The sequence below is a fragment of the Giraffa tippelskirchi genome, chromosome 11 (assembly GCF_054371585.1).
Source record: "Giraffa tippelskirchi isolate mGirTip1 chromosome 11, T2T-mGirTip1v1.2.pri, whole genome shotgun sequence".
Taxonomy (NCBI): domain Eukaryota; kingdom Metazoa; phylum Chordata; class Mammalia; order Artiodactyla; family Giraffidae; genus Giraffa; species Giraffa tippelskirchi.
This window is the reverse complement of record NC_137285.1, coordinates 61,706,801-61,728,951: the sequence shown is the minus strand read 5'-3', so window position 1 is coordinate 61,728,951 and position 22,151 is coordinate 61,706,801. Positions and strand designations below refer to the sequence as shown.

At 42.4% G+C, this 22,151-nt stretch overlaps 1 non-coding gene across 1 annotated transcript; it reads left to right on the top strand.

Moving 5' to 3' along the window:
* Positions 1-1,441: 1,441 nt before the first annotated feature.
* On the top strand, positions 1,442-1,543 carry LOC145528023 (U6 spliceosomal RNA). Its single transcript, XR_014070102.1, has one exon. It is a non-coding gene; the product is annotated as a U6 spliceosomal RNA (small nuclear RNA).
* The last annotated feature ends 20,608 nt before the right edge of the window (positions 1,544-22,151 follow it).

Below are 22,151 nucleotides of genomic sequence, written 5' to 3'. Positions count from 1 at the left end.
AAATGTAAAATTTATTTAATCAGGTCATCATGCTAATGAAATTAAAACAATCTATATGATAAGAATTAAAAGGATGAAATGGGCTTCCCAGATGGCTCAGTGGTAAATGCAGGAGATGCAGGAGATGTGGGTTTGATCCCTGAGCTAAGAAGATGCTCTGGAGAACCAAGTGGCTACACACTGTGGTATTCTTGCTGGGAAATCCCATGGGTGGAGGAGCCTGGTGGGCTACAGTCCATGGGGTCCCAAAGAGTAGGACATGATTTTAGGGACTGAGCACAGTACAGTGCAAGGAGAAGAGCTGACGGGGACAGCTGACTTAGGAAGAAGAGCAGAAAAGGCTTTTACGCTGATAAGGTGTGCAGGAGTTAACCAAGCAAAGAGGAGCAGATCTAGGATTCCAGGCAGAGGAAACAGCCAGGGCAACGTTTTGATCCGATGGACTCACACCAGCTCTCCTCCTCAGATGCTTGCAGAATGGAGGAAGGAGAGATGGAAAAGGAGGAAAACAGAAGGGAAGGAGAGCAGACACAGAAGAAGGGAAGGAGAAAACCAACATAAACTGAAATCTACAAGCAGGCAATGTGCTTGGCATCTTCATACCATGCAGCCTGTTACCCGGGACAAGGGTGAGGCAGGAGAGGTGCCCTCTCTGACCCTGGGAGAGCGATCTCCTTCCGTTTCATGCCTGGCACTGACTCCGGCTCTGCAGCTCTATGGACACTGGGGGTTTCCCATACCACCGTGGCCTGGCACACCTTGGCAAGACCGCTGCAGCTCATGCTCAAAAGCAGGGCATCAACCCAGCACTGCTCTTGGAAAGCTTGCAGCACACAACCAATTAAGTCCCTGGACCGTCCCTGCAGCCCAGCTACCGCATTCCATCGCCTGTGCAGCCTCCCTGCAGGATTATGGACAAAGTCTAGGAGGACTGGTGAAAATAACAGGAGGTCAGGAAACCAGAGGAATGTGATGGGATGTGCTGCAGGATTCACATTCTCAGGCAAAGTCCAAGATAGCAGAAAGAATTTATAGACTGAAACTAAGACCAGGAATATAAGCAGAGAGAGAAACTGGGCTATTTTAAATTGCTGCCCAAGAAGTGCTTTCATGCTATATATATACCAACAGAAAAAGAGAAAGAAAAGCAAGGGCTTCAACTCAGATCAAAAATATTTCCACAGACATTTACATGCCACTTTCAAAAGGCCCAGCAGCATGAGGTCAAAGAAATTCCTTTTATTTTCTATAATTCACCATTGCTCTGAGCTCTGACTCTTTCCTCCCTCTTTTACTAAAGAACACAAGTAACAGCTAAATGAATTTAGCTAACACAATATCTCTGAAGGACTGGGAGTCTTATCCTCTACCTAGTTCAGCATTCATACTTAAGTCCACATTAGAACTTTGTTTTAAATTTTGATTCTAGGAAAAGCTTTGTTTCCTTTCCAATAGGAAAAACTACACTGGAATGACACAGAGAAGATTAGCATGGCCTCTGCACAAGGATGACACAAAAATTAATGAAATGTTCCATATTAAAAAAAAAGAACAACTACAGAACCTACTAAGTTCCTCCTTTTACCATGACTGCCAGGAAGCTCAGATCATGGTTAGGATTCAACTGTGGCAATTATGTTGGTCCTTATGCTTACAATTGCCATTCCCTTGGTTTGGTCCTGATTTTCTATTTCCTATTTGTACTTAATGGCTCTGTGCATATATTTTTGTTGAAATTACTGTGCCTTCTTTGGGAAAAGAGAGTATAAATTTTTAAAATGCAATTCTGTTATACGTTTTTGAACTGAGTTTCTCAAACTAAGAGTTCCTAAATAACTCCTGTCTTTGATCATTGTTTTAGCAGCCTTGGTCACTCTGACACGACAAAGAGACATTGTCTTAGTACCTCTAGCCTCCACAGGAAATAACTTGAAGGCAGAGTGTATTATTTATCTATTGCTACCCTTAAAAGAGTTTAGCAGCTTAAAACAACCAACATTTATTATCTCACACAGTTACTGTGAGTCAGGAACATGGGAGCAGCCAAACTGGGTGGCTCTCGACTAGAGGCTCTTGTGAGATTTCATCCAAAATGTTGCCTGGGGCCGCGGTCAGCTGAAGGCTTGGCTGAGGCTGCAGGGTCAGTTTTGAGAGAGGCTGTCCTACCCACCCCCAGACCCAGTGCCAACCAGTGATCCGAGAGAGAGAGCAAGGGGGTCACACAGCATTATTTCTACCACTTTCTGTTAATACAGACCAACCACACTCCAGAGAGAGGACCAGCACCCCGTATGGATGGGGGGAGTATCAGAAAATTGGGGGACATATTTTTAAAACACTGCTCAGAATATAAAGCTATTTTCACTTTTTAAAAAGTACGTACATGTACCAAGGCACCACTAGGTATCCAACATGCCTTCACCCAGATGCAAACCAGGACAGAAAAAAAGCTTGAAAAAGAAAATGCTTTTCCTCAATGTATGTGCTGCTGGCAAGCATCCTGCAAAGGCACGGCTCCAAAGAAGTTCCAAACACAGGCATACGTGGGAGAGAGAACATGTCCCCAAATGGAGAGGGAATAAGAGAGAGACACCAGACACTGCAAAAGGAAAGAAAAAGAACTACATTTCTAGCCAATCTGGAAAGTCAGCCTCACTTGAAACCAGAAGTGAAGACCAAAGCCAGGGTGATAAGGTCTAATGTATCTATAAATTACTTCATCTTTTGTCAAGCCTTCTAGTTAGACCCCAGGTGGGAAAAATGAGTGGTGACTCAGAAAGCAAGGCTGGTGATAAGAGCTGAGTTCATCTCCGGAGGTGATGAGGGATGCTGGTGAGAGGGAGGGGGAGGGGTTAATCACAGCTAGAAATGTAATCGATGTTGCCAGGAGAAATCGAGTTAACTCCACTCGGCCCAGTGTGTCTCCCTGCTGCTCCAGATCCATGTCGCAGACACAGTTAGCGTTTCATTAGTCTAGAAATTGCCCCCTCGTAGTGAAAGAGGCGAAAGGATGGCAGGGACACTTTCTAATTCATCTTACTCTGCTCGCCTTTGAGAGCGAACAGCTAGTGCTGAGGTCGATTCACAAGATACTAGAGTGTTCTTCTCCTTAAAGTCATCTTTGCTCTTGCGAAATTGCCATAAAATACTCCCATATGCACCAGCTAAGTAACCAGCTCCGTGAGGTGTGTAACATCCTTGTCATGTGGGAATTAACTAGCCTAAAATATGGATGAGCCAGGGAGTATATCATGGATTAAAGCATGCGGCTTAGAGCTTTTTTTGTGTATTAAGAAATCCAGGTGCCTAAGGATATTCCGTTTGTTCATTCAATTGCACTTAACTGCACACGGACCCCACCCCCTGGCGCCACCTCCACACCCCACCCCATCCAGGTGCTGACCCGGCAGAGGGCACCTCCCTTGTGGGTGCGGACGGACTGTAGGTGTTTTCCTTTGGGAAGAGATCCCACAATAGGGATGTGGCATGAGAGGCAGAAATGGGGAAAAAGAAGAAGAAGAAATGAACACAAGGATCTTAAGGTGGTGGTCCCTGGGTAAGGGGGAGCATGCGTTTTTGGGCTCTTAACCCTCACTGGCCAAGAGTCCACCTTTCTAGGTCCCATGGGAAGTGCATCCGTGCAGGACTCTGGGGCAGGCATCAGGCGAGCCGAGGAAGAGGAGCCTTAGGGTAACTGAGGTGAGGCCCTGGGAGGGGAAGCCAATTGCTACAGTGGTGACTCATTGAAAAGGTGAACAAAGGCGGTGAGACGAGGCCCTGGAGGTGACCAGACAGCGACCAGACGACCAGACGACCAGACGAGAGGAAGAGACAACAGTTCAGAGCCATTACTTTTGCAGTCATCTAGCCAAAGGTGACAGGGACCTGACTTCAGACTGTATCTGTGGGGACGGTGACAGATTCATAGAGGGCCTTGCAGACTAGATGTGGCCGAAGAGAGACAAAGGCCCAAAGACTGAGGCTTCTTCCCTGGGTTCTCCCCTGGCTCCCTGGGTAGCAGGTAAACTGTGGACTGGGTGGAGGAGGAGGATGGGAACCAGGAAGCCTGGGGAGGGCTGAGAATCAGGGAGGATCCTGGCAGTAATGGAGCCCAAGGCTTAGGGAAGGGACTGCAGGGTGCCAACAACTGTGCCGTTGAGGTGAGAGGCTGTAAATTACATGTCACAGCGGCCCCACCCTGCAGGATATCGATCGACAGTTCCCGCAGACTGGATGTAGGCACCAGTCATGTTGACAGCAGATCTGATCCAAGCTTGGGATTTCATTGTGTGGGTCTGGAAGGACAGAGAAAAATAAAGATATGCAAAGAGTGTGAGAAACTGAGACCATTTATTGCATTTTTTGAAGGGCTTCTTCTGGATGATGTTTGCGACTTTTTCATATGCTCCAGATTCTTACGGCCTGCGTGAAATCTCTCAGCTGTGTCCGACTCTTTGTGACCCTGTGGACTGTAGCCCACCTGGCTCCTCTGTCCATGGGATTGTCCAGGCAAGAATAATGGAGTGGGTTGCCATTTCCTCCTCCAGGGGATCTTCCCGACCCAGGGCTCGTACCTGGGTCTCTAGTGTCTCCTGCATTGGAGGTGGGTTCTTTACCACTAGCATCACCTATATTCTTAAATAGATATAATATGATAATTTCTTCTGTCTGTAACTCAAAAAAGAAAAGTAATGTGTCTGATGTTGGTGAGATTCATTATTTATGATCCACCCCCCTCCAATTTTCTTCTTTTTTTTTTCGAATGGCATTGACCAGAAGTCCCTAGCTGGCTTCCCAGGCATCAAAGATAGCTCTTGAGTGACTTCTTCAGAAGGGCTGAGGTAATGAAACTTTACAGGGTGTGTCTTGACTTGGCTGCCCACTGCTGGTACTCAGCTGCTCTGGAAATGATGGGTGTGTAGAAGCCAAAACAGCTCTGAGACGCTCTTCCCGTTTAGCGCTCCGCTGGCAAGGCTTTGCTCGGCAGTCATGTTTTGGTTTCCCTTTTCTCATTCTCTGAGTTTTTCTCCTCCTTTCCCCCCGTCTTCCTGCCCTTCTCTGTCCCTGCCTCCTCCAATCCTTAGTGCTGAAAGGTGACAAGGATATACCTGAATCCCCCACAGCACGTCCCTGGAGGTCATCTCCTGGGGTGCCACGCGGGTTTCACATGTGCTCCGATTACCCGGAAGGGAGCTGAGCCCTGGGGTCCACGGGGCTTCAGACAGGCTCCCTTTGCCCCAACAGATGTGCTCCCTTTCAGGCTGGGGACCACTACTGTGGTCCCCATGCAAGGTCACAAGTAGGGAGAACGTGGGGCCTTAATCCAACTCTGCTGAAGCATGAAAGCTTTTGTTTTCCTTGGTTCTTTTTTAAGGACTTCCCTGTTTTTATGAATATTATTCCATCTTGAGTGAGTTTTCAAACCCTTGGCATTAGATTGAAAGGTAAGTCTGCTTTGAAGACTGGTGGAAATTTCAAGCACATTCCTATTCGTATCGTAGTCAAGGAGTGAGTGGGAACTAAAAATATCAGCATTTTGGATTTTTTTTTTTTTTTAATTCTGAAGCCCTGAACAGAAATTCATCAAGTCCTCTGAGGGAGGGGATCTGGCTCCCCGGCCACTGGCACACAGCCTCAGGGTTAGCCCCTGGCTCCTGGATTTCCCTCTATGGCTCTCCTGCTAAAGCACCCAGCAGTCTTCAAGGCCATCTTTCTAAACATGTAAAATGAAACTTCCTAAATAAATTACAGATTTAACAGGTGAGACAATTTGGCTACGGAAAAACCTCATAGCAGTCAGGATGTTCACGTATTAAAAGCCGAATTAGCTGACAAGTATCACCTCCCCTGCCTGTGACGTCCAGCAGCTCTAAAACGTATTAGCGAGACGTTGTGGCTGGAGAGAGCTCCGTGCTGCTCTCAAGCCCACATTCAGTACTCGTGGGCTGGTTCTGCCTGCGCCCTCACAGGGCGGTCAGAGTCTCTAGATGTGAGCGAGCCCAGGGAGTGTGGGGTTGCAAACATTTTCCTTGAAAGGCGATTCTAGCACAGACACTGATTTACCACTGATGGCTCTCATGAATCTGTCTTTCTAAAAGAGGAATGGTTCCTTTAAAAGAAAAAAAAAGATCCCTGAAATCTGTCAAAATTTTTTAAAAACCAGATCTATCTTTTGGAATATGATTTAAATTAAGACAAGATGACTCAGTCTGCCGATGCCTCATTAAAAACAGACATACCTTAAGAAGGCCAGAAGTTTGGATGTGAAGAGGCTGGACACAGAGCATTCCTCTGTTTCTGGAGCTCTGCCGTCACCAAGATAAAGGCAGTTGGAGAGGTTCTCTATTTCTTTCCCAACAGGGTCAACTTGCCCCTTGGCAGTGTGGGTACGTTTTCTGATTGACAGGCTGAGTTAACAGTCCGTAGCCAAGGTAATAACCATTGGGTAGGGCCATATCCAAGCTAATTATTAAAGTTAATTAATAGGAGGCTTAATGAACTTATCAGCCACCCAACAGTAGAGAAACTGCCAAAGGTCATTTCAGAACAGGTCAGTCCTCTGCTGTCTTATTTTAGGTTAAGGACAAAGCAAGAAAATATTTACCAGTGAAACAGAACAAAAGGAAAAATTGCTCAGGCTCAAAGGCGCCATGGTAACACTCTATTCTGAAGTCTCTACGCTGCGGCCAGAAGACAAGTGATAATGATAACAATTTCTGGTAAATTGTATTAGATAATGCTTGTCACAGAGACACAAACAACTGAGCCATTGTTTCCTTACTATGAACTTATCTCTTTCTTTTATTTAAAATCTGAGGGAAAGAAATGCATCCACATGAACACTAGTCGCTTTGTGGATCAATTGCCCCAGAGTTTTTTGCCAATGCAGAAGACATAATGTCCAGTGAAATGAAAACACTGATAATCATAGTAAGTGCTTGGGAAATGTTAATTCCCCATTCACCTTTGTGTCTACCCATCCCCACCCAGGGCTGTTGACCAAATCTTATCTGATGGCTAGATTCATCCTTACTTGGGGGTTGAAAAAAAATAGTGGTGACGGAATACATAAATACCACCTGTAGGTTACTGCCTATTTGACATTGAGGAAGTTCATCCAAATCAATGGAAGAAAGGACATGGGTTTGGGGCCAGACTGATACAGACTCAAAACATGACTCTGCCACCTACTATTAGGTTGGTGCACAAGTATTGTGGCTTCACATTGTTGAACTTGGCCATTTAATACTGGAATACATACTTAAATAAATGTGGTTTTATTATACATCATTTTTAAGTGCATTTCTCATTTTATGTTTTTGTCACTAATGACTTATTACTTCCTGTGTATTTGATATTTATTTTAGACTATGGAAATGATGTTAGACAAAAAACAAATTCAAGTGATTTTTTTTATTTGAGTTCAGAATGGGTTATAAAACAGTGGAGACAACAACGCATTTGGCCCAGGAACTGGTAACAAATGTACAGTGCAGTGGTGGTCCAAAAAGTCTTGCAAAGGAGACAAAGAGCCTTGAAGATGAGGGGCTAGTGGCTGACCATCAGAAGCTGACAAAGACCAACTGAGAACATCATCAAAACTGATTCTCTTACAACTACTCAAGAAATTGCCTAAGAACTCAACGATGACATTCTGTGGTCATTCGTCATTTGAAGCAAATTGGAAAGGTGAAAAAGCTTGATAAGTGGGTGCCTTGTGAGCTGACTGCAAAGAAAAAAAAAATCATCATTTTGAAGTGTCATCTTCTCATTTTATGCAATGAGAACGAATCATTTCTTGATCAGGTTGTGACATATGATGAAAAGTAGATTTTATATGACAATAGGCAATGACCAGCTCAGTGGTTGGACTGAGAAGAAACTCCAAAGCACTTCCTGAAGCCGAATATATGCCAAAAAAATGTCATGATCACTGTTTGGTGGTCTGCTGTCAGTCTGATCAACTACAGCTTTCTGAATCCTGGAGAAACCATTACATCTGAGAAGTCTGCTTTGCAGATTGATGACATGCACCAAACACTGCAACGCTGGCAGCTGGCAATGGTCAACAGAAAGGGCTGCGCTACAATGCCTGACCACATGTCCCACAACCAATGCCTCAAAAGCCCAATGAATGAATGAAGTTTTGCCTCATCTACCATGTTAACTTGACCTCTTGTCAAATGACTACCACTTCTTCAAGCATCACAACTTTTTGCAAGGAAAATGCTTCCACAACCAGCATGAGGCAGAAAATACTTTCCAAGATTTCATTGAATTCTGAGGCACAGATTTTTATGCTACAGGAATAAACAAATTTATTTTTCATTGGCAACAATGTGTTGATTCTAATGGTTCCTATTTGATTACTAAAGATGTGTTTGAGCCTAGTTATGATTTAAAATTCGTGGTCCAAAACCACAATTACATTTGCACCAACCTAATAGCTGTATACCTCAGGTCAGTTCCTTGATCCTTCTGGACCTGCCTTGCGATGCAATTATGTATGATAGAGGTGATGGTGCTGAACAACCTCACAGTGTTTGGCATTGAGCAGGAACTCCAGAAATCATATTATGTTTAAGTGACAAAGAGTAAGGAGCCCATTGACTTACTAATTCCTATATTTGTATATAATTACAAAGCACATTCTTCTGTTTCCAGTTCTGAAGGAGCCCAAGGTTATCAAAATTCTCCAAGCCTGGTATTCAACAGTTCATGAACCAAGAACTTCCAGATGCTCAAGCTGGATTTAGAAAAGACAGAATAACCAGAAATCAAATTGCCAACATCCGTTGGATCATAGAAAAAGCAAGAGAGTTTCAGAAAAACATCTACTTCTGCTTCATTGACTATGCTAAAGCCTTCAACTGTGTGGATCACAACAAACTGTGGAAACTTCTTCAAGAGGTGGGAATACCAGATCACCTTACCTGCCTCCTGAGAAATCTGTATGCAGGTTTGTATGCAAGAAACAATAGTTAGAACTGGACATAGAACAACAGACTGGTTCCAAATAGGAAAAGGAGTACATCAAGGCTCTCACCTCTCTTATTTAATTTATATGCAGAGTACATCATGTGAAATGCCTAACTGGATGAAGCACAAGCTGGAATCAAGATTGCAGGGAGAAATATCAAACCTCTGATATGCAGATGAAACTACCTTTATGGCAGAAAGCAAAGAGGAACTAAAGAGCCTCCTGATGAAAGTAAAAGAGGAGAGTGAAAAGGTTGGCTTAAAACTCAACATTCAAAAAATGAAGATCATGTCATCTGATTCCATCACTTCATGGAAAATAGATGGGAAAACAATGGAAACAGTGAGAAACTTTATATCTGTGGGCTCCAAAATCACTGCAGATGGTGACTGCAGCCATGAAATTAAAAGACACTTGCTCCTTGGAAGAAAAGCTATGACCAACCTAGACAGCATATTGAAAAGCAGAGACATTCCTTTGCCAACAAAGGTCCGTCTAGTCAAATCTGTGGTTTTTCCAGTAGTCATGTATGGATGTGAGAGCTGGACCATAAAGAAAGCTGAGCGCTGAAGAATTGATGCTTTTGAATTATGATGTTGGAGAAGACTCTTGAGAGTCCTTGGACAGCAAGGAGATCAAACCAATCAATCTTAAAGGAAATCAGTCCTGAGAATTCATTGGAAGGGCTGATGTTGAAGCTCCAATACTTTGGTCACCTGTTGCAAAGAACTGACTCATTGGAAAAGACCCTGATGCTGGGAAAGATTGAGGGCAGAAGGAGAGGGTAATGACAGAAGATGAGATGGTTGGATGGCATCACCAACTTGAAGGACATGAATTTGAGCAAGCTCTGGGAGTTGGTAATGGACAGGGAAGCCTCGTGCGCTGCAGTCCATGGGATTACAAAGAGTCAGACATGACTGAGAGACTGAACTGAACTGAAGGTTATATGGGTTCGGTCTCACACGAAGACCCCTCTGGACCTGGGGAAGTGTTCAGCTACTCCACACTGCCCAGGCTCTTTTTCCAGTGAGTTGCCTCATCCTCTGCTATCCCCTTCTCCTCCTGCCTTCAGTCTTTCCAAGCATCAGGGTCTTTTCTATGAGTCTGTTCTTCACATCAAGTGACCAAGGTTTTGGAGTTTCAGCTTCACCATCAGTCCTTCCAACGAATATCCAGGCCTTAGAGTAGTGGTTCTCAAACCTTTGGTCTCAGGACAACACTTAAAAATTACTGAGGACTCCATTTCCTTATTTCTGCTGTAACAAATTACCACAAATTTAGTGGTGTAAGACACTGAAATTTTATTACCTTACAGTTCTGAAGGTCAGAAACCCAAAATTGGTCTTACTGGGTTAAAGTGTCAACAGCACTGATGCCTTCTAAAGGCTCTGAGGAGAGTCTGTTTCCTTGTTTCTTGCAGTTTCTTGAAACCACTTATGTTCCTTGACTCATGATCCCTTCCTCACATGGAAAATGTGAGGGAAAATCTCCACTTTGTCATCATCTCTTACTGCTTCCTCTGAGCAGCTCTCGTTTATAAGGATCTACATGATTACATCAGCCTTATCCAGCTAACCGGGATAATGGAGATTATCACAAGGTCCTTGATTTAATCACATTTGTAAAGTTCTCTTTGCCATATAAAGTAATATTTGCAGGTTCTAAGGATTAGTATGTGAATAACTTTTTAAATTGTATTTTCTTCTTTTCTTTTTTTTGCAGACTTTAAAAATAATTTTCATTGGAGGATTATTGCTTTACAGTGTTGTGTTGGTTTCTGCTGTACAACATGAATCAGCTGTAAGTATACATATCTCTCCTCCCTCTGGAGCCTCCCTCCCACCACCACCCACCTATCTTGCCCATCTAGGTCATCACAGAACACCAGGCTGAGCGCCCTGTGTTATACAACAGCTTCCCAGTAGCTATCGACTTTACATATGGTAGTGTATGTATGTCAATGTCACTCTCTCAAACTGTCCCATTCTCTTATTTTCTTAATTGAAGTATACTTGGCACACAATAGTACATTAGTTTCAGTTGTATAGCATAGTGAGTCGACATTTAAATACATTATGAAATGATCACCATGTCTAATAACCATCTAAGGATGTTGACAAGTTTAGGGAGCTATGATTCAGCTTACCATAGATCTCCAAGAGGCTTTGTTTATGTGAATTTTATCTATCGGTGTCTGTCATGTTAGGAATTAAAATAGAGATTTAAACACTATTCATTTATTAACCCCCTAAAAAAGAACTAAACTAAACAATAACAAACCTACTATAGGTTAATATAAATAACATATTTTAATGAAAAATAATTTTACTTTCCAAAACAAAATGAAAAGACATTAAGAAGAGTGGCATTATGCCACATTTTTATAAATCTCCTTCATGTCCAGATTAATAAAAGACAGCTGGATTCTCTTATCTGTTGTGATAACTTTTTTGGTTGATGTATGTAAAGAAGATTTAACCTCATAGAGATATGTAGTTGGAAAAGAAAAGAATATTTCAATAACCTTTCCATGTAATTATGGATATTCTTCTTTGATACTACACCAAAACTCAACAAGAGGTGGTATCTTAAAAGTTGTGCTGTAGAGGATGAAAACATATCCATGAACTTTTTTACATAATTACCAAAAAATTTTATTTTTAGAGGCATATTTTTCTCACAGGGCAATTTTTCTTATAGTTTAATTGAGATATAGTTGACATACGGTATTATGTAAGTCTGAAATGTACTGCATAATGACTTGACTTACACAATAAGTTTAGTGAACATCTATTGTCTTATACAGACACCAAATTAAAGAAATAGAGATAAAAGTTTTTTTATCCTAAGAGAACTCTCAGGAATTATTCTCATAACAGCTTTCGTATGCAACATACAGCAGTGTTAATTACATTTATCATGTTGTGCATTACATCCTTAGTACTTATACCTGGAAGTTTGTACCTTTTGACTGCTTTCTTTCAGTTCCCTCTGCCTTTAGTAACCACAAATCTGAACACGTTTTCTATGAATCTGTTTTTTGTTTTAAAGTATAATTGACCTACACACTGTATTAGTTTTTGTTCCACAAAATAGTGATTCAATATTTATACACATTTCAAAATGATACCCACAATAAATCTAGTTATACTATGTCACCATACAAAGATATTACATAGTTATCGACTATATTCTATACACTGTACATTTCATACCCATGACTCATTTGTTCTGCAACTAAAAGTTTGTACCTCTCAGTCTTCTTCATCTATTTTTATCCTCACCCATCCCTCCTCTCTGGCAACCATCTGTTTGTGCTCTGTATCTATAACTGTTTCTGTACGGCAACCAAGGAACTTTTTCTACTTTTATAGTAGACCCATTAGTCTTCTTTGAATCTACTTTGAATGGCTCTTTTACCCATGCCAGATCTTAGAACACTGTATTATAATTGGAAAATGTTGGCCCACTACATCATTCTAGTCTTTCACATATGAACACATTTTGTTATACAATATTGGAAAAGTTAGTCATTGTATCATCATGAGTTGATCAGAAAAGTCCTTAAGAATTAGGGAGCTGTCAACAGGTTTTTCCAAAATTCTAACTTTTCTATTAATAATTTTTGCTGGAAAACTCTAATGTTGTCCAAGGCAGCAAATATCGTCAGCTGTTTACTTTGAAGTAACAGGCTCATTTAGTTCATTTTGGAAAAAAATGTCTGCCTAATACTAGGTCTGAATAGCCATAGTTAGTTCTTCTTTCAAAAAGAAAAAAAGATAATCCATGGGGTGGAAGGAGTGGCTAGTTAACTCACAATTCAAGTAAGTGTTTTTTCTTGAGAAAATCATCACAAATTGATATGCAACACAAGGGCTTATGCATGCTTCCCACTTAATCACACAGAATATTAAATAGGAATATACTTAAGAGTTGAGAATGAATAAAATTCATAATTTTTATTGTTTCATCAAGAACTTTCTTAAATGAAAATGGCTTTGATTTTATAGTGGTTTTAATATTTTTTTTTATTTTACTGTGAGTTCCTGGCAGTTTGGTACCACTGCCTTAATTGGTGCTAAGGAATTAGCAGCTTTACCCACAATTCTCTTTGCAGCATCAGGGCAAATGTCCAGACAAGACAAAGGCAGTTATATTAGTCTTATTATTTTGATGTAAACAGACTCCCTGAAAGGTCTCCCCTATCCAAAAATGTGCTTACTCTCTGGAGCTTCTTCTGTGATATTTAACAATCAAAAAGGCTTGAGATGGAAGTATCATATGACATCCCTTATATGCAGAATCTAAGAAGAAATGATACAAGTGAGTTTATTTACAAAACAGAAATAGACTCACAGACTTAGAGAACAAACTTATGGTTACTGGGAGAAGAATAGGGGAAGGGATAGTTAGGGAGGCTGGGATTGACATGCGCATACTATTAAAAATGGATATTGAGTGGCATGAGCTGCTTGCATATCTTGGAGATTAGTCCTTTGTCAGTTGTTTCATTTGCAATTATTTTCTCCCATTCTGGGAGTTATCCTTTCATCTTGTTCATAGCTTCCTTTGCTGTGTAGATGATTTTAAGTTTAATTAGGTCCCATTGTCTATTTTTGTTTTTATTTCCATTACTCTAGGAGGTAGGTCAAAGAGGATCTTGCTGTAACTTATGTCAAAGAGTGTTCTGCCTATGTTTTCCTCTAAGAGTTTTATAGTTTCTGGCCTTACATTTAGGTCTTTAACCCATTTTGAGTTTACTTTTGTGTATGGTATTAGGAAGTGTTCTAATTTAATTCTTTTATATGCAGCTGTCCAGTATTCCCAGTACCACTTATTGAAGAGGCTGCCTTTTCTGCATTGTTTATTCTTGCCTCCTATGTCAAAGATAAGTTGCCCATGGGTGTGCAGGTTTACCTCTGGGCTTTCTATCGTGTTCCATTGATCTATATTTCTTTTTTTTGTGCCAGTGACATACTGTCTTGATGACTGTAGCTTTGTAGTATAGTCTGAAGTCAGGAAGATTGATTCCTCCAGCTCCATTTTTCTTTCTCAAGATTTCTTTGGCTTTCAGGGTCTTTTGTGGTTCCATACAAATCATAAAAATTTTGTTCTAATTCTGTGAAAAATGCCATTGGTAATTTGATATTACATTGAACCTGTAGATTGCTTTGGGTAGTGTAGTCACTTACAAGCAGTTCATTACCAGAAAAACAAACAACTCAATCAAAAAATAGGCAGAAGACCTAAACAGGCATTTCTACAAAGAAGACATACAGATGGCCAACAAACACATGAAAAGATGCTCAACTTTGCTCATTATCAGAGAAATACAAATTAAAACTGCAGTGAGGTATCACCTCACACAAATCAGAATAGCCATCATCAAAAACATCCACAAACAATCAATACTGGAGAGGGTATGGAGAAAGGGAACCCTCTTGCATTGGTAGTGGGAAAGTAAATTGATACAGTCACTATGGGAAATAATATAGCGATTACTTGAGAAACTATGAATAAAACTACCATGCTGCTGCTGCTAAGTCGCTTCAGTCGTGTCTGACTCTGTGCGACCCCATAGACGACAGCCCACCAGGCTCCCCCGTCCCTGGGATTCTCCAGGCAAGAACACTGGAGTGGGTTGCCATTTCCTTCTCCAATGCATGAAAGTGAAAAGTGAAAGGGAGGTCGCTCAGTCGTGTCCGATTCCTAGCGACCCCATGGACTGCAGCCTACCAGGCTCCTCCATCCATGGGATTTTCCAGGCAAGAGTACTGGAGTGGGTTGCCATTTGTGACCCAGCAATTCCACTACTGGGTATATACTCTGAGAAAATCATAATTCAAAAAGATACCCTCAGTGTTCATTGCAACACTATTTACAATAGCCAGGACATGGTCATAGCCTAGATGTCTGTTGACAGATGAATGGATAAAAAAAATTGTGATATATGCATACAATGGAATATTATGCAGTCATAAAAAGGAATGAGTTTGAGTCAGTTCTAGTGAGGTGGATGAACATAGAGACTGTTATACAGAGTGATGTAAGTTGGAAAGAGGAAAACAAATATCAACAGTAAAGCATATATATGGAATCTAAAAAAAAAAAAATGGTACTGATGAACCTATTTGCAGGACAGGAATAGAGATGTGGACATAGAGAATAGACTTGTGGACACAGCAGGGGAAGGAGAGGGTGGGACAAATTGAGAGAGTAACGTTGAGACATATACATTACCATATGTAAAATGGATAACTAATGGGAAGTTGCTATATAACACAGTGAGCTAAATCTGGTGCTCTGAGACAGCCCAGAGGAGTCAGAAGGGGTGGGAGTAGGAGGGAGGTTCAAGAGGGAGGGGACATATATGTGCTTATGGGTGATTCACGCTGTTGTATGGCAGAGACCAACACCACTTTGTAAAGCAATTATCCTCCAATTAAAAATAAATTAATAAAAACAAAATGGATAACCAATGAGGACCTACTGTATAGCACAGGGCACTCTGTTCAATGCTATGTAGCAGCGTGGAGAGGAGGGGAGTTTGGGGGAGAATGGTTATGTGTATGTATATGGCTAAATCCCTTTGCTATTCACTTGAAATTGTCACAACATTCTTAATTGGCTATACTCCAATATAAAATTGAAAGTTAAAAAAAAGGGGACTCCAGATCATTCCTACTTGATTCCCTGTCTCTTGTGGCATTGGACTCTGAGGGGTGGTAGTTTCTCAAAGTAGGATCTGTAGACCCCTGGGAGTCCCAAGGTCAGTCAAATAGACATAGCCTTAGAGGATTTTACAAATTAAAAGGTCATTCAAATAATACGTGACAATGACACTGACAGTTTCTGTTGATTTTGCCTTGTTTTTAAGTCTTTGGGCCAATTCTTATTTTCACTGTGAGGGCAACTCCAGCACGATGTGGAATTTGCATCGACTGGAGGGCAGATATGTTCAGAACTTTCTTGCAGCTACTTCTGAAATAGGAATAAACTACGTAATGCATCCACCTTGGAAACATTTTGGTTTGCTTCCCCAGAATCACACTGGATCTCATGCCAGAAGGCCTCACTAACTCAGAGTGCTAAGGAGGAAAAAATAGATCATGAAATAGCAGGGAAGACCAGAATGATTTCTAAAAATAAATCCTAATTAGATACACATTTTAAAAACAAACGCTTACTTCCTTGTTTTTCCCTTCAATGTTAATTTACGACATTCCTGCCTGTTATTAATAATCCTTTGTATCAGTGTTGGTAACTTGATACTTTATTAACACTTTTAGATACCTTATCTCATGTGATTCTTACAATAAATCTGAAAGGAACACCTATTTTAGAGATCAACCAAAAAAAAAAAGACGAAGACATTTCAGAAAAATTAAGTGACTTAACCAAGTGCCCAAGTACCCTCTATCAGTGTTCCATTACTGTGTAATAAATTGCTACAAACTTAGTGGCTTAAAACATCACAAATCTACTATATCAAAGTGTCTGTGTGTCAAGGACAAGAGGGCTGCTTCCTCTGCTCTGAAATCAAGGTGCTGGCAGAGGCTACCGTCTCATGTTAGGCTTGAGGTTGTCTTCTGAGATCACACAGTTGGTAGCAGAATTCCATTCCTTACAGTAGTAGGGCTGAGGTTCCTGTTTTTTTGCTGGCTAGTAATCACAGGTCAGTCTAAGCTCTTAGAGGCCTTCCTTTCACAGCATGACTTCTTGCTTCTTCAAATCCAGCTGGAGAATCTCTCTCCAGTCTGAGATTTCTTGCATGGCCCCCAGTCCAGTGCTCAATCAGAGAAGAAGCAATTGGTCAAAGAATAAATAAGTGAATATTTCTGCCAGTTCAGAATCCTACCATTTCCTATTCACTCTCTTCTTGCAATGCAACATCATTTCATCACGGCAAACAAGGAGCACTCTGAAACTTTTTGTGTTGATCTTTAATGATCTGGGTATTGATCATAGATAGCATTGATGTTACATTGAATTTCTTTAACAGTTTCACCATCTGAAAGTCATTTTCCTATTTGGAGGCTGGCTGGGAGACATGAGCAGAACTTCTAAGTCATGCTGCCAACAAAAAATCTTGGTTTCAACTTGGACTCTTCTGGTTTATAATAAGAACAGCTATAATTTTTTGAGTGCCTAACACAGGCCAGGTGATAGATAGATAGACAGCCTGGCATACATACACACACACTTGTATACATACATGGTATTCTCTTTGTTTGTATGTGTGTGTATGTGTGTGGTGGAGGGATTACAGATTTTTATTTTATTTCATTCCCCAATGCTTTTCTATCATACATGTATATTCTTTTTTTACTGAAGTATAGTTGATTTACAATAATGCATTCAGTTCGGTCACTCAGTTGTGTCCAACTGTTCGCGACCCCATGGACCGCAGCACGCCAGGCCTCCCTGTCCATCATCAACTCCCGGAGTTTACTCAAACTCATGCCCATTGCATCGGTGATGCCATCCAACTATGTCACCCTCTGTCGTCCCCTTCTCCCGCCTTCAATCCTTCCCAACATCAGGGTCTTTTCCTATGAGTCAGTTCTTCACATTGTTATTTGTGTTAAAATAATGTGTTAGTTTCAGGTGTACAGCAAAGTAATTTGGTTATACATATATATGTATATATCTATATTCTTTTCTTTGATTCTTTTCCATTATAGCTTACGTTTTCTTGAGCCAAACAATGAATCTATAATATTGGTAAGCCATCATTAATGCCCATGATATAGATAAGAACAGACTCAGAAGTGATGGAACTTATGCAGAGTCGATGTTGGTAAGTGGCAAAGCAGACTTAAAACTCAGGTGCTCTTCACCTCTCCACGCAGATTTCCTGTCCACTGGTGTCCCCATTTCAGGGTTTCCCTGCCGCTGAGCCATCTGCCTTCTTCACCAGGAATCACTGCTCGCCCATATGGCACCTTGGTATGAATTAGAAAATGGTGTCCCTTCATCAAGATACTTTGCCACATTCTACCTGTAATACATTGCTATCAGTACAGAAGAATTCCCTATCTGTAACGTTTGAGATGGTGCTCCCTAGGCTGTTCAGTGTTCAACCCGCACAGTTGTGCAATGCTGTGCTGGGGCAACAGTAAATTTTCAAGGAGAGTCTGATTCAAGTTTTAAATTGTTTGTACTGTACTGCTGAGTCTTGGTTCCTAGAGGACTCTTGTTTCTTGTGAGAGTTTGGTGGTTCTCTGTCCCCCTGATTTGATCAAAACCTGCTGACGGATGACTCGAGAAGGAGAGAATGGCTTATTGTTTCTCTTGGCTTCCATTCCTCCTTCCTTCAATTCCTGAACTCATTTTTCAGGAGTAGCAACTGTGACCATGTAGTACGTGTGTGTGTGTGTGTGTGTGTGTGTGTGTGTGTTTGTCACTCAGTCAAGTCCAACTCTCTGTGACCCCAAGGACTGCAGCCCATCAGGCTGCTCTGTACATGGAATTCTCCAGGTAAGAATACTGGAGCAGGTAACCATTCCCTTCTCCAGGGGCTCTTCCTGAACCCGGGATCAAACTCAGGTCTCCTGCATTGCAGGCAGATTCTTTACCAGCTGAGCCACCAGGGAAGCTCATAGTTCATCTTGCTCTTTCCAGAAATGCATTGGCTCTGAGATTACAGACCTCAGACAAGTGGGGAAGAAAGCATGTGCTGGCTCCATGGGCAGAGCTGGGAGCAGCAGAGGCCACGTCCAACACAGCCAAGCCATCCTTCAATCTTCTCTCTTGATCTGGAAACCACATTATTCCTCCTTTTTTCTGCAAACTAGACCAAGAAATGCAGGGCAAGCAGGTTCACTGAAACATCCTTCAGTGAATCAAACAGATTATTTGTGCCCAAGTGCATTAGGAGGAGCCTGAGCAGAGAGGAGAGGGGTGGTGTTAAAAACTAACAGTCATCAGAAGGCTCGAGGGATCCAGGGAGGCATAATTCCCAGCTGCCGCTGCAGTATTAGTAATTAACAGTGTTTCTCGATTTTCCTTTGGTTGGATGTGGATTTTTTGATGTAGGAAAGAAATTAATCCCAGCAGAATGAATCATTAAAGTTAACTGTAGGTCATTTGGAAGGAGGCATATGGGCTCTGACATCCAGATGATACTCAGCTATCAGAGATTACTTACTCTCTGTGATCCTCAGTTTTCTCATCTGCAAAATGGGAAAAGTTAGTGATACCTACTTCACAGAGTTGTTAAAAAAAAAATCTATCAGGACAATTGACATAAAGCATTTATTATCTAAGTGCCTGGCATTGAGCAAGCACTCAGTTAATAATAGCAGTACTATTATTAACATAACAATACTGTGATAACATATTAACATACCTACCTTTCTTGAGGGTGACAAGGCATATTTCCCCCAGTCTTGCTCCATTTAGCAAAGTTGTCCCCAAAGCCCAGCACTTAACACCTTGAAAGAAATTCTTCACGAAGGAGAAACTGTGGAGCAGAATTAATTCTGTGACATAAATCTGTGTGCTCCACCTGCCATGTCCGTGTCCTCCAGTTCTCTGGCCCTGGATTGTGGCAGTAATTTTAACAGAATCTAGTCTGCTGAGCCTAAGAGATAAAGAAGAAATCACTATTCTGGTGCAACTGCCATAAAAAACAGGGAGTTTCGATAAAGATTTTTGTTACTAGACTGTGCAAATCCTTGTAGACCTGGGAGCCAGCTTCTCCCACCTGCCCACTCCTACACTCCTGCTGTCAGACCTAGATTTAGACCGAGGGCTGGGCACTCAGAGAGAGAGAACTCGGGAGTCTGGATTCAGCCAGAGAAAGGTGAGGCTGGGCTCAGATCCGATCCCACCCCTGCTTCCATCCCCCTTACCTCTCCTGTCCTGGGAAGCCCGTCTTCAGTAAAAAGAAGAGCTGTAGATTGGAATTTTTTCTAATTGAATTTAAAGTCCAATGTGATAATATGTGCTGTATACAAAAGGCTATTTGTTCACGTAGAATAGAAATAGGGATAGGAAAAATGGGAGGATGAAGGTAAGAGGGAAGGACACTCCCTATGACTGAGTAATAACGAGCTGCCCCATGTGGCTGTGCAGGGTGCGTGGTGCACAACCTCAACAACCGCACATGGTAATCCTGCAGGGGTCTGAAACCCCCTCCTCTTTGACCAATGGCAAAGGCACACCCACCTGTGCTGTCCTTGAACTTACCCAGGGCCCTCTCTCAGGCTGCTCTGATCAGCTTGCAGGGGTCCCTGTGAGCCGTGCAGAGTTGGGAATCTGTGTTTGAGGGTGGTTCTAAACCATGGGCAGTGTTGGAGTCCACCACAGTATCTTGGTGCTTTTGAGTCCTAATATCTAATCAGCAGGGCTTCCTTGGTAGCTCAGCTGGTAAAGAATCCACCTGCAATGTAGGAGACCCTGGTTTGATTCCTGGGTTGGGAAGATCCCTTGGAAAAGGGATAGGCTACCCACTCCATATTCTCGGGCTTCCCTGGTGGCTCAGATGGTAAAGAATCCACCTGCAATGCAGGAGACCTGGGTTCAACCCCTGGGTGGGGAAGATTGGAGGGCATGGCAGGAGGGCAGGGCAGCCCACTCCAGTATTCTTGCCTGGAGAATCCCCATGGACAGAGGAGCCTGGTGGGCTACAGTCCACAGGGTCACAAAATGTCAGACACGACTGAGCAAGTAAGCAGAACATCATATCGGCAACTTGTCACTTTGGGGGTGCTGCTTATGTGCTGTAGAAGGCAGAGGGCTGCTGGTTTTGTGTTTTTGGTGAAATAAAGCCATGGGCTCCAACCGCTCATCTTCTGCCAGGACTGGGGTTGTATGCTGTGTCTTTCTCTAGTAGATGAAACATAGTCTGGAGTCAGTAGGTTAGAGACACGCTTGTGAAAACTCAGAGCTGGGATCAAGTAAATGTCTTGACCCAACATCACTCCCAGGGTGACTCCCCCTCTGCTGTCAAAGGAGCCTGCCTTTCTCTGTGGAGGAGATGGGATGGAGATGTGCCATCTGTTGCCTGTCTCCAAGGGCGGTGCCTGTAGCCATCAGCAGGGAAAATGATGGCAAATGCTCCAACGATCACCCTGCCATTAGTGCCAATGGCCTTCCAGAGACAGAGCTGGGGGATTCCCTTTCTTCTAGGGTCTGTAGTGGGACGAAAAGCAAAAACACTTCATGGTGCCACAATAAGTGAAAATATCTCACTTACCTGAAGCTTCAATCAACCTCTTAGGAAATTCCAGTCCATAGTTCGGTTTGTTTTAGGTTTTTTTCCCCATTTCTTTTTTTTTGGAAGTTTGATCTTGAGGCTAAATATCCAAAGGACGTTGTAAAAGACTTCTGCAGAGATGTAAAGGATGAGAAAATGAGGGATGCTTTCTGGGTCAGGGTGAGTTTGTTTGGAAAGTGGAGTCCATGTGAAGTTTGATGATGGGATAATGAGGCAGAAAGATGCAAGAAGTTAACAGCATGGCAGAGAGTTTGGGGGCTTGGTGATGGGGTAATGAAAATAGGAATGGTGGTCCACAAGAAGCAGGGATAGAGGGAAGAAGGGAAGTTGCTAGGCAACTTCCCGGGGCAGAGGAGAGAAACCTTGAGGGAGGAGGCATTCTCACAAGTGCTCCTTTGTGCCGTGGGTGGCTATCTCTGGCCAGAACAAACAGTCCCAAGAGGCTAGTCACACCTAGTTGGCAGCCGGCTGTTCATCCCGAGCTACTCCCTGCAATAATAAACATTCAGGAAGTGTCAAGGGCACAGAGCTCCAGGAGGAGTGCAGCAAACAGTCTGAATGGCAGCTGGGGTGCAATACCAAAATGAAAGCTGCTTATTCTACAATTTGTGCCACAGAGGAGATAATGGCATGGCCACTGGTGCCAAGGGTTGTGGTTAAAAGTACGTTCACCAAATGCCAACTAGATGCTGTGTTACTTGCTGGGAAGAAACAAAGGTAAACCAGACATGATCCTTGTCCATGGGCAGTTCCCCATCTGGTGGGGGAGAAAGACACAAAATATATGTGTTGCTAAATAGCTATAGTTAAGGGGTATAAAGGGCTTCCCTGGTAACTCAGCTGGTGAAGTATTTTCCTGCAATGCAGGAGACCCCGATTCAATTCCTGGGTGGGGAGGATCTCCTGAGAAGGGAATGGCAACCTACTCCAGTATTCTTGCCTGAA